At 40.3% G+C, this 13,790-nt stretch overlaps 1 protein-coding gene across 1 annotated transcript in view; it reads right to left on the bottom strand.

The window, feature by feature from the left end:
* Window positions 1-13,790, bottom strand: part of DOCK4 (dedicator of cytokinesis 4) — a 405,154-nt gene that overhangs the window by 140,200 nt on the left and 251,164 nt on the right. The gene's annotated exons all lie outside the window — the stretch shown is intronic.

Genomic DNA, 13,790 nt, shown 5'->3' with positions numbered 1-13,790 from the left:
CTAAGTTCATTATCAACTCTATCTAAGATTCTATATAATTATTTTAGAGGACACATCCAATCAACTTAAACTTTTCAGGATACTGTCATGCTCTGTAATTTTTCCTTGCCTTTGTTCTACCTCAGGTAACTTTCAAGCAGCAGAAATACCAACACTACTAGAGAGTACAAATGTTTTTTGCATTAATTTGTTAATACGTAGAGATTGCTAATGAAACGTTTCCAACAAAGTATAATGCAAAATGAACAAAAGAAACAAAAGAAAACCCTGCTGAATAAGCTATTTTCTAATTTGCCCTTGAGGACTATGCCATAAAAAGACAAGGACAAGGCATTAAATCAAGAGTAATTGTGAGTACTCCTGATTATTTTTTAATTTTAGAGAAACTTTATTATGTCTACTTAAAATGACATTTTGTACACTTTGTCCAAAAAAATTAGTACAGGAGATGACTAATGACTGAAAGACACGTGGAATATTTTCTTCACATATGGTTTCTCTTGCATCAGTTCAAGTCAATGCTATTTCTCATTTTCATGAGTTTTACTTTAAAGAAAATGTTAATAAGCATTTTTGTTATTAAAATGAGACTTACAAAAAATATTTTTGGCATAGAAATGGGATCTGTGGATATACCTCCTTTAAAGATCAACTACCATTCTGGATGCATCTGTGCTACTTTTAACAGTTACATTTCACAGGGAGGAAATACTACATAATTTCCATGTGTCCTGAGTAGGAACACAAGCCACCAACTTGCACATTTTCAGGTCCTAATGAGTTGGAAATGCAGTTGAAACCACATATGCTGTGAGTTGTTCAGGAGTTAAATGTAAAACAAAAACACAGTTCTAGAATGCTCAAAAGGCTTCAAAAAGGTGATCTGAGTTTCAAGTTTCTAACACATTTCCAAACTAATTGTGCTACAGTTTTTTTTCACAATAGGAGTCTAATTGCATGGAAGAAAGAACAAAAGAGGAGGATGTACCCTTCATAACAACATCTTGCTACCGGCTGAGTGAACTTTAGCAGACTTCAGAGCCAAGTGCAAAAGGGCAACAATTTAGACAATAGACTTCCTGATCTAGACTTCCTTAGGAAACGCTATCTTGGTTTCAAAGTCTCAGACAAAGCAAGATGTATGAGTCACCTTAGAGTAAAAAAATCTGTTTTCCCTAGCATCATCCAATCCAAATGCAAACAGTGAAGAAAATATCCTTGATTCAAGCTAGCTCCTAGTTCAGCTGCTGAGCGAGGGACTTTTTATCTCCTGCTGGGGAGAGCAAGTGCAGCCTGAAGTTCTAAGCAGCTTCCATAAGCCCTTAGCCCATCACAATAAGACACTAAAAAGACAATAAAAATTTGAAGACAAACACTAGAACTGGCCAGAAAATGAAATTTCCATCTCATAGAGAAGGGAGATTTTTGGGGGGAGGGGGACATTCACCCTGATATGGAACATATAGCTAATAAATGTAATAAAGATTTTTCAGGACAGAAATTAAAAAAAAAAATCTGTATTTCATTGATCTGAAACAGAAGTTTGGCTCAATGCTTTTCCTCCTGAAAGGCTCCTGTCAATTTCCCTTTCTTTGTATAAAACTGTGATCATTTCAGATTTTCTGACAGAAAAATCACATTTTTTGTAATGTTGAAACTGAAAATAAAGCTCTTTAATTTTGCCACATGAGAAACATGCCACGGTTAACCCCATGAAGGGGCACAAGGTTGATGCCTCTTGTTCTGAAATTAAAAAACAAAACCAAAAAACCTTCAGCTTCTGTATCAGCAGAGCCAAGCTCTGCTTAGAAGAGACAGCCCCAGCTACAGTCCCTTTGAATCAGGGCAGAGGCACGAGGCCTGATATTGCTGTCAAAGGGAGTTTGTTTTTTGTTACCATTTCTGTTTCATAAAATGAGCAGATTATGTGCAGAAGTTTATATTCTATATTAACAGCTATAAACTGACCTGTAAGGCCCTATCTGACACTGGTTGGCTAGAAGGCAAGAGTGCATTGCTGTTTGCCTTCTCTTCCTTTCTTTCCAAAATTACAATTAAAATCTAAATGCTAAATGCCATAGAACTGGTCATCCAGCAGAACGGTTAAATCTCTGTGGAAATCTTTGAAAATACAGGTATTCAGGCTAATATTAATGAATGCCTGGAAAACAGCAATGTGCCTAATAATACAGCCTTAACAACTGCATGAATTCTGAGTACTTGTTGTATGGCCATGGGCATTTCTAAGTTAATTCCATTACAAAAGGTGCTAAATTTAAATGTCTGGAAAGTTAAATCAGAATTTGTACTACAGAATGCAGACAGTGGACGTATCTGCTTCTTCAGATGGCCCTGCTGACCCAAAAGAAAATGCCTCCAGAGTACAGTTCACAGGTTGCAAAAAATCGTATTGCTGAGAAGCCTAGAACAAGTACAGGTGCTATAGAGAACAGGCAGAAGATTGGGCTTCCTGCTTAACAAAGACAACAGAGAAGACTGAATGCAGGGTAAATAATATCAGACAGGATAGTCTGAGTTGCTTATATTGAGGGAAAAGGTATCTGAAGGAGCTGATTTGGAAGGGATCAAAGAGGGATGTGCTACAAATTAGGCTGAGGAGAAAAGGTTGATGGGCAGCAGAATTAAGCTGAAAGCCATGGATGAAATGATGGAAAGTTTTGGATGGCAATCATGCATATAATATCTGGATAGAAAGGAGTAGTCAGACAAGGGAAAAGTGCACTGCCAAGATTAGCTGTGAATAAAGCAATTGATGGGGCTCAAGTTTAATGTCAGTCATGTTTTTATCTCAATTGGTCTTTTATACAAAATTCCTACTGATCAGTAACTATATTCCAAACACAGGTTGTATGTGCTAGTGATAATTATAGGCACACTGGAAAGATGATCCACTGCTTAGTGGTAAGCAGCCATTGGGCCACCTACTGTAACCACAAAACTATTGATTGTCCTTTCAATAAAACAACAGTTAATAACATATTAACTATTTATAAAAGGAATCTTACAAGAAAACATAACACATAAATCTGATTTTCGGAGGGAGGAAGAGATTTTTATTGGATTTTGGCTATAGTGAGGAGGGCAAAGACAATTATTTTCATGATAAAGGAATCAACTATTTAACTCTCCAGAGACAGCAGAGGCCCATAGAGCAACATTTAGAACCTTGGAAACTTCCTGTTGAAAGACAGTATTTTAAGATGAGGAGTGAGGTTTTCAAACTACTGGCTGCAGTCAAAAAATTCAGAGGCAATCATTCCTGCCAAAAAGGGATGATATTTAATATCAAGCTGGAGAAAGCTTTGTCATAAAATCCCTACCATTTTATTATGTAGCAATGTAACAAAACATAATTTGTTTTTTTGTTTTTCTTTTAGAAGGAAATCACCTCTCTCTGACACTCATACAACTTTGTAATTGTGAAAGGAGTTTGCAATTAAATACTTCAGTTATGCAGTATTATAGACATATTTGAATAAGAACGATATTCACAAAGAGTATTTTAATTGAAAAATATTGGGAATATACTGGAGATATTAGAAGTTTAAAAGAGATCAAATGAACAAAACAAGCAGTGAACACCACCTCAGCCTAAATCAGTAAAAGGTAGTAAGACTGGGCATAAATATAGCGATGACGACTCTGAGAAAATTAAATGTCCATTTCAGAATGCATGGAAAACTAAATATTCCAGGTTTTAATATCAGAAATATTAAAAGTTTTGTGTGCTTTCCAGAAAGTGTGAAGAGTTGTTTTTTTGTTTGTTTTTTTTTAAATAAGCAGTATCTTTTTAGAAGTTAGCTTTGGCATTACAACCCTCATTATAAGCCATTTCGTACACAGAAATGGAAAATATTGTATGGTCCACAAGAAGCTTCTCTTAGTCTTCTCTTCTCTTCCTCTTAGACTGCACTGTAAAATGGTACATCAGACTAAAAAAATCTTTTGTTTTACTCAAGGCATGATTTCTGTCATCCTGCCGCATGTCCACCAAAAAGTGGCATGGGTAGCCCCTGTGTATGGCTCAGGGCAGACTGGTGAGGGAGCAGGGAACATAGTAACATGGGAGAAGAAAGAGTAAGAGGTTGGACAGAGGAAAGAGGTCAGGTCAGAGTGGCACTGGAGGAGGGTACAAGCTTACCTTGTGCCATGCTTACCAAAAACATTGGCCCTAGTGGTTTATGCAAAACCTTAAAAAACATTATTTCACTTTTAAAGGCTTATGCTGTGACTTGCAGGGCAGAAATGGGGGTAAAATATAGTAGCAGCCCCAACATTTAGCAGCAAAACATCTCCGAAATGTATACAGAAAAGCTTGGTTTATTACCCATCTTGCTGATGAACAGAATGACAGGGGCAGAGTTCATGTACATAAGACTAGTGAAGGTTAGGGAACTTGGATTCTCTTTCTTGACAGAGCAGACAAGGGCCTTGTACAGATAATTCAGTTTCTCCATGCTGCTCCATGACTGTACAGAAACCATGAGTGTACAGATTTTCAGGCTTTTTCTTCCAAAGTAAAAATGGCCACTCCAGGAGAAAAACAACATGGGAACAACCAGGACTAAACCACTCCAAGGAATATTTTTCCTGGGGGAATGAATATCTATAAATGCTGTGGCTTTGATCAGAAGAGAATACAGTCCTCTAGCATTTGCCTCCCGGCTCGCCCTCCCCACCGCCCACTCCTGAGACAGTATGTCACTGGCTGGATGCTGCTGCCCTGGGAGAGAGCAGCACATGTCCCCTTCACAATCCCCACATGGTGCTGCAGGGAAACACAGGCTGGCTCTGAGCAGTGCTCTGCTGCACTACTGTCATCTGTTACCAGGCAGACTAATGCAGGCTGGGATACTTGCACAGGGGAACCCCTGCCTTGCAGTGTCAGCATTGCAAGCTCTCCACTCTCAAAGCCTCAAATGTCTGTACGTGCATGTTGGCAATGGATTTATGACCCAGATACCTTCTTCTGGGCAGATCCAAACCCTCAAACTGACAATGACCTCTCCATTTGATAACAGGCAAATTTTATTTATACATAGTGATAGCAGATAAGAATAATGCAGGCAAGGCAAACAACTCTATATCTACCAGTCATAGAGCTGTCACAGAGGGAAGGTACATCTGGCCAGTACACAAGCTTCACCCTGAGGTTCTCTTTTGAATGTCAGATGTCAGCAGCCTGGAGGTTGAGAGCTGAGGCCCTCCCTCCCTGTCCATAGAGTGGGTGAGATGGGCTGGTGGTATGCCCTCTGTCCATAGTGGCCTCAGGTTTCCCTCTTGGAGACCCTTTGGTGCCCTGAAATCCCTCTTTTTGTATCCTCTCTCCCTTCTAATGGCTCTTCATCTCCAGACATCACTGATTGGTTTCCCCGTGGTTGTCATACTGTCCATGCTCTGTCCTGCCACCATAGTCCTTTGTTTTACAAACCTATCACATGCACACATATCTTAATTTGGGCATTTACTGGTCTCTGTCCACCAAAGTCGGAAATCCCAAGGGCTCTGCAGTTTGGCACTATGACTGTGCAGTTTGGCACTTCTTTGCACTGCCGGCTTTGCGTCCATCCAGCTGGGGGGGTGGTTTGCTGACAACCAGCCATACATGAAGCTGGTGGTGTGGAGAAGCGGGGGTACCTAGAAGCAGGGTGGGGGCCACCACTGCCATCCATCACTCCGTGACGCCACCACACACCACGTGCTGCTTTCCTGTGCCCAATTATCCCTGCTTCTCCAAGCTGCCAGCTTCAGGTGCAGCCAGCCATCAGCACCCCCTCCCCAGCAGTGCACAGTGGCGGTGCTGAGTGTATAGATGGTGGCAGTAGTGGGTGCCACGTGCAAGCTCGCTGTACCACCCCCACACGCCAGGTGTGGAGGGGGTGCTAACAGCTGCCTGCATGTGAAGCTGAAGGCGCAGAGAAGCAGGGATACTTGGGCATAGGAAAGCAGCACCTGGTGCCTGGTGGTGACACAGCATGTATAGATGGTGGCGGTCACCACATGCGAGCTCTCTGCGCTGCTGGCTTCATGTCCAGCTGTCTGTCAGCAACCCCCCTCACACACCCCCAGCCAGCAGTCAGCACCCCCCACCCCCTTCCCCGCATCTGGAAGGGGTACCCACCAGAAGGGGTACCCTGCCTTAAAAAAGTTGAAAACCCCTGTTCTAATTAATATCTATTTTACCTACAAACCTGTTCCCTAAAGCAAAACTCTAAATAACATTTTCTAGCAAGCAATTTGACTCTCAGTAAGTTTTTCTACTGGGAGAACAAGCCTAGGAGCATTCTCCCAGATTATTTGAATGTGTGTTCACAGTGAAGAAAGATGGTCTTATAAGGAATGAAATCAGCTTAAGGAAATGTTGGAGACAAGGCAGAACAGCTCAAATCAGAACCGGCTGAGTCTAAACGGAGATGATACAAGCTGTTGTAATGGTATGTAGGTTAATTCAAGAAAGACTAGTCTTCATTCATTTCTGCATTAGGCACAGCCTTGACCGTGCTATTTTGGCTATTAAAAAAAATTATTACCTTAAAATGTTAATTTACTTTGAAATACATCTTCAAAATTGACTAGTTAAGTCCCAGGAGACTATGCTAATTTTAAGTTCCAGCTGATACCATTGAGGCAACAAAGGCTTCTCCTCTTATAAACACAGGGTTGGTAGGTAGTCAAGGCAGCACTATGCAGGCAATAATCAAATTTTACACATGAAATGAATCATTTGGCCATCATTCAGAAAGATTGTGGTTCAGGAAGAGACTGTAGTGTGGAAGCAAGGTCACATACCTGATGTTGTCTCAGAGAGGAACATCATTAAGGAAATCAACACAGGAAATTATGGACACACTACAATTCAAAGTGAACTTGACCAATTTTTAAGAAGAGTTCTTTCTGCTTTTGCCTTTGTAAAAGGCAGACTACTGAAACACTCACCACAGAACTATGCCTGACCCTTCTGGAATATTTATCCCCTCTTATAGCAGATTTGAAGAGCTTAAAAAAAAAGCTACAGAAAACATTGTATTTATTTGCTTGAAGCTGCCAGAGAAAGTATAAATGCCGGATTTAAAGGATAAAATTATTCAAATGTTTTTTTGTACTTTCACTTCATACCCTGGCTTACAGTTTAAAACATGCTTCATTAATGCACCGTACAATTAATTATTTGCTAGAAGTCCTTACATAGGTACCAAGCAATTATTATTAGTGGTAATATTAGAGTAGGTCCTAAGATTGAGAAACCATTCTGCTAATTGCTGAATATATGCACAGGAAGAGATGACCCCTGCCTCAAAAAGATTCCTTAACAGGGAAGATAGGCAACTAGAGGCCATATAGCAATATGAGTATTGACAAAAGTCAGGGGTAGGTCTACTTGTTTATTTATGGTTTTCTCTTATTTTTGTTTATAAGCTTTTAAAGGTTATCATGGGGGCAGGCATGGGAAGAAATAAGCAAGTTAAAATGAAATTTCATGTAAATAGTTAATTTCCATGGAATGCTATTGTCAATCATTTCAGTACACAAAAGGAAGAATTAAACCAACAACGTGTATGTTAAAATTCCTGAAATACTACTGATTTTTGGTAACAGTACTGGTTATTTTCAGATAAGATTTAGTACTGCTTGTTCTTTTAATCAAAGACAGGAGCATGACTAATAGGGTTCCTTTTAAAATGATTTAATTATCCATTTTTACTTGTATGACGATACATACTTTTGAAGGCATATCACAAAAGTTGCCAACAAACCCTGAGAAACATCCCTCCAATAGCAAATTCAGTGCCCTATAGAAGATGTTCTCATACCATAGTCCATTTCAATAGTTGTTACTTCTACATTCTGTTAAAATCACACACATTTATCAGGTTAGATCAAAATTTACAAACACATTCACTAAATTTCACATGAGTTTTTAATCAGTTGATTTAGGATGGCTTTAAAATGAGTCAATATTCCAGCAGAATTGTGCAAGAACAAAAGCTTTTCTTCCTTTTTTTTTTTTTTTTGCAACACTGTTTACAAAGTTCATTTCTAGCTATAAGTTAATTAAAAAAAACAACAACTAGTATTTCTTAACTGCCACCCTGTTACTTTTCTCCACTGCCCCTTTCCTGGAGTGCTCTCACTCCTCAGGTTTACAGAATACCACACCTGAAGGTTCCCTTATAAAATTCCGCATGCACAAGGTCAGGAGCATCTTCTTAAATAATACTGCCTTATACAGGCTGCACCTCCATCTATAACTGCAGAATCAGCAAAACGAAAGCAACCTGCTCTCTAATTGTCATTCCCCTTAATCTTGCAAAGTTTCCCTCTCTTGTCCTCATCCATAGATATAAATGAAGCAAAGTTCTCTGAATACCCTACTCCTTTTCCCCTCTTCCAGCTCCTCCTATGATTCCTCCAGCTCCCAATGCACTAAGCAAATCAACAAAGCAAGGCAGAAGAGAGAAGTGAAGGGGAAGTGTAATCTAAAAGTTCATTGTACTTGGATAACCGGACAGCTGCTCATGTATTAGCTTTATTTCCCCACTTGAGACTTGCAGAAATGGTAGTTCTTTTAGAAGAAATGGGATTTAAAAAAGAAATTCAAGTAGGTTATTCCCCAAAGATTCTAAAATGGTTTTATGGAAGGTTGAATTTTGGGATAGTTTTATGTGACAAAATTGCTTTTAATGTATTTTTGGATAGCTAATGCAATCAGGCAATATTACTAGCAATGGTAAAAACAAGCCAATCTATTGCTGTACCCTTGGCAACCAGAAAAAGGAACAAAAGCTGGCAGACAAATAAGGAAGGTCTATTTTCCTTAATGTGGAAGCCAACAGCAGTGTTAAAATTCAGACTTTTTCACTTACGTAATGTGTTCCCCATTGCATGTACAGTTCTTTTTTAAAGGTAAATAACGCAGGCAAGTAATATGATGTGCAGAGAACTGACTCCACAGTAAATGAACATTAGCTCTCAGCCTAAGCTCTTGTATTCTTGGCTTCGTCTACAAATGCATTTTCCCTTTCAAAACCATAAATCACTGAAAAATAATGACATATGTGAAGTGCTGACAGTCTCAAGTATGTTATTTTCATAACAACCATATAATTCACAAGCTTCTAAAACACAGTGTTTAAGTTCACAGAAAGAAAAAGCAAAGTAGAACAGAGGAAGGGAGTTCCTGACAAGCATGTTCTTGCATGTGAACCACATAAAAGGCAGAAGAAGGAGCAAAAAACAAAGAACAAACAAAAAAACCTCCCCAGAAATAATGCTATTAATTATGGAACACCCTTAAACCTTTATTGAAGAGAGAACTGTGGCAAACTCCAAATAGATCTCAACAGGCAAAGTAAACAACTATACAGCATCAAATATAGTTCACGGTTAATAAACAAAATATACATTGGAGTTATTTGGGGAACCAGCTTTACCTCCCCATTTTCCAGGTAAGAAGGCAGGAATGCAGCTCTAATCAGATCTTGAGAGTGGAATACAACTGACATCAAAAGTAACTGTGCTCCTAGGTTGCAAAACATGTTGAAAGCTGGATATGAGAGAGGCCAATGATAGCTTCTGAGAATCTTATTGTTATCACAAGGAATCATCTACTAAAATAATGCATGGTCCTCCACAGGGTATTTTTATAGAAATTAGGGCTGGAAGGGACCACGGAAGATCATCGAGTCCAGCCCCCTGCCCAAAGGGCAGGAAGTCAGCTGGGGTCATAGGATCCCAGCAAGATAAGCATCCAGTTTGCTCTTGAAGGTGTTCAATGAAGGCGCTTGAACGACCTCCGGTGGCAGGCTGTTCCAGACCTTGGGGGCTCGGACAGTAAAGAAATTCTTCCTTATGTCCAGCCTGAAACGGTCTTGTAGTAGTTTATGACCATTCGACCTAGTCGTCATCCGTTTGTTCACCAGAGCACCCCAAAGTTCCCCCAAATACTGGTGGTCACCCCGATAAACTTATAGGTGGCTACCAGATCACCCCTGAGCCTGTGCTTTTCTAGGCTAAAGAGCCCCAGGGCTCTCAGCCTGTTATTGTAGGGTCTGCTTCCCTGACCTCTGATCATGCGTGTGGCTCTTCTCTGGACTCTCTCAAGCTTCTCCACATCCTTTTTGAATTGTGGAGCCCAAAACTGGACGCAGTACTCCAGCTGCGGCCTCACCAAGGCCAAGTACAAGGGGAGAATGACATCCCGGGATTTGCTTGAGAAGAATCTATGGATGCAAACCAGCGTTTTGGTCGCTTTACTAGCCGCAGCATCGCACTGCAGGCTCATGTTCATCTTGTGGCCAATGATGACCCCACAGTCTCTTTCTTCCATAGTGCTAGCCAACATAGCACTGCCAAGCCTATAAGGATGCTGCGGGTTTTTCTTCCCAAGGTGGAGAACCTTGCATTTATCGGCGTTGAACACCATCAGATTCTCGTCCGCCCACTTGCTGAGCCTGTCCAGGTCAGCCTGGATCACCCGCCTGTCTTCTGGTGTGGATGCTTTGCCCCAAAGTTTGGTGTCATCGGCGAACTTGGCCAGTCCGCTTCTGACTCCAGTGTCCACATCATTAATGAAGATGTTGAAAAGTATGGGTCCAAGGACAGAGCCTTGGGGGACCCCACTGGTCACAGGACACCATGATGAGTCACTTCCATCAATTACTACCCTCTGGGTCCGATCCCGGAGCCAATTTTCCAGCCAGTGGATCGTGGAGGACCCAAGGCAACAATTGGCCAGTTTCTCCAAGAGGTGATCATGGGAAACCAGATCGAAGGCTGTTTTGAAGTCAAGATATATGACATCAATCTCTCCTCCCTTGTCCAGGTGATAGGTCACCTGGTCATAGAAGGAAATGAGATTGGTCAAACAAGACCTAGCCGCAACAAACCCGTGCTGGCTATCCCTTAAGATGTTGGCGTCGGTCAGTCCATTAAGGATGGCCTCTTTAATAAACTTTTCTAAGATCTTCCCCGGGATAGAAGTCAGGCTAATGGGCCTATAGTTAGCCGGATCCACTTTTGAGTGAGATGGTATGTTAAGAAGTCAACTTCTGACTACTGTATAATCCAAAACCTATGGTAGTGACCCTCAACTGTTATGCTACTTTTGCTAATGTTGTGACTCCATCTTTCTGCTGGACCCCAATATTAGGGGTTTTTTCCCTGTTTTTTAATTAATCGCTATTTAATGTAAAATGCATAAACAGTCCTGACAGGCTCTCAGCATGCCTAACAGATCAGGTTCTTTTGGGAATTTAGGGCACAGACAGAAGAGCAGCTCCCCAGTGCAACTCATAGTGCTTTGCAGGAAGCACTATGAGTTGCAACAAGCACCTGGACCCAACAGAAGTTCACTGTTGGGTCTCGGAGTTGGGGATTGCTGAGAACCTGCAGCCCAGTCTCTGTAGCAACACCACTCCCAGCCTGGATGCTGTTTTCAGAATAGGAGGGAGAAAGGGAGCAGAGGGAGCTCATTCTTGGGTTTCCTCAGCCAATGTTGGAAGATGGAGTGGTGGGGCTCCAATCCACCCACCCACCTTCCAGCACCAGTTAAAAAAAGCCCAAACCAAACTCCCTTTGCTCCTTTTACCCCATCCCGTTCTGAAAACAGTGACAGGCTGGGAGCTCTGCAGACATAAGTTACAAAGCGTGCTCTAGTTTGGAGCATGGCCACCTGAACCCTCAGACAATGGGGGTTCAGATTTTCATGGGATCAGGCCCTTTGAAAGAGGTCTGCAGGTATGCATTTCTGTTTGGTCATGGCTGTAGACAGCTTTCTGGGGCCAGATCAGGCTAAAATTGTCTCTGTGCCCTTAGGGGCTTTTACAGCATCAATCTGGATCCCAACAGAGCTGAGGTTAGAGTTAGCTGTCTATTAGATGAGCAATTCAGATCACTTTCAAGCATGTGCAGAAGCTTAAGTGTAGATGCCTAGGGTACTTTGAAGTTCAAAATGGAAGAACTACTTGAACTCAAGCACTGAATGGGTTTGGTGGCTGATGGAGCTGGACTATACTGGATATCCTTCAGAACTAATAAGCTGCCTATGTGACACAGCTGGATTTGGTCATAAGTAATTGTGTGGTCATGTTTCCTTGAAGGTGAATAGGAACTGCTCATCAGATCTCAGCTGAGGGTCTAAACATATGTGCCTTGTGCCTAACTCTGTATAATGCTTTCTGAACATTTTTGGAAAAATGGAATTTTTGCCTGTGCATCAAATTATTAAAGCAAGGTCCAGAAACATAGGGTAGTACAGAATTTGCCCCTGTAGCTTGATTATATAGAAAATACATGGAAGAACCTGTTCCATAGCATTTCTTTTTCCTAGCCATCAAGGGAGATACATGCGAGATTTGACTAAAGCTGAGAAATGAGTGGCTTTTCAATCCATCTGAATCTTCTTTCCTATTTCCTAAAACAGTTGAGTTTTTAAATTAATAGTTCATGCGCCCTGGAAAGAGCATTCTATGGCTTCACCCTGTCAGACTCCAGTGGCACAAAAGCCATTGCTGTACAAAAACATGCATTATACCATTGTCTAATCTTTGATACAGCATGTATGCTGATCCTCATTACTTTTAATGATAGAGCTAAAATCCTCAAAGAGAAAAGGGTCAGTTTTAGCTGGTAAATGAAGGGCAATTACAGTACAAAGCACATCAGAAAGGAAAAGTGTTTTCTAATCTGGCATTTTGCACGCAGATACTCTCATTTAAACTGCAGAGAATCTAAGCTACATTGCATGCCAAGTCTATTATTAAATAATTCAGTGATGGTTTGATTATGAGCGCTCACTTGAGAGTTAATTGACCTGAACAAAATACTAAACTGCGACAAAAAGAAAGGAAATAATAAAACTAATGCTGTTTCCCCTATCAAATGGCCATATTAATTTCTTAATTTATTTAAATTGATTACCGCTTTAGAAATATTGCTAAAGAAAAGAAGCTGAAAGAAAATGAGATGAAAGAGTTTTAAAAACCCATAGTGATTTCAGTGGCTGATCTATTGCAAGCAACTCACTATATATAGTATACTCTTCTGAATAGCAATGTGGAATATATAAATTTCAAGGGTATGGTGATTATCTCAGCTCAATACAAATCTCATTTGCACCAGTAAAGATAGACAAAAGCTGTGTGATTCCAAAACAAAAGAGTATAGGCAATTTTTGAGATGATGAAACAGCACAGTGAAATCTCTCTCTATTTTTTAAGTTCTCAATTGAACCTGCATAATACTTAGCTCTGAAACTGAGGGGGCAGATACTGCACTACTATAACAAGTATTTATAATAATTTTAAACATCGCTGTCTCTCACAATAGAAAGATAAGGAAATAGGAGGAAAGAGTTATTTATGACAATCATAGGAAATATGGCACCGCACAGCAGCGGCTCATTAAATCGTGGACTGCTAAGAATGAGACAAAGAGACTTTCTTCACTGGGAATTATTTTGTGTTCATTATATCTGCAGCCATAATCATCATGTATATATTATTTTTAAAATGTATTGAATTGATTTACATTACATTCTGCACTGATATCCACCAAACTAATCAAATTATGCAACAGTCTATATCATTTAAATCTCACTCATCCATTAAATACATGTAAGATTCATAATTAAATTATAATGTTTGAATCATTTAGTATGTTTTACTAAACATTACAATCTAATTCCCCATCATTATTTGCAAAATAATCATAATAATGCTTTATTAATCTCTAAGTTCTGTAGGGCACATCTCCGAGGGCACATCCATTCT

Source organism: Alligator mississippiensis, chromosome 4 (genome assembly GCF_030867095.1).
Source record: "Alligator mississippiensis isolate rAllMis1 chromosome 4, rAllMis1, whole genome shotgun sequence".
In the NCBI taxonomy this organism is placed as follows: Eukaryota; Metazoa; Chordata; order Crocodylia; family Alligatoridae; genus Alligator; species Alligator mississippiensis.
This window is presented reverse-complemented; position numbering and strand designations above follow the sequence as displayed.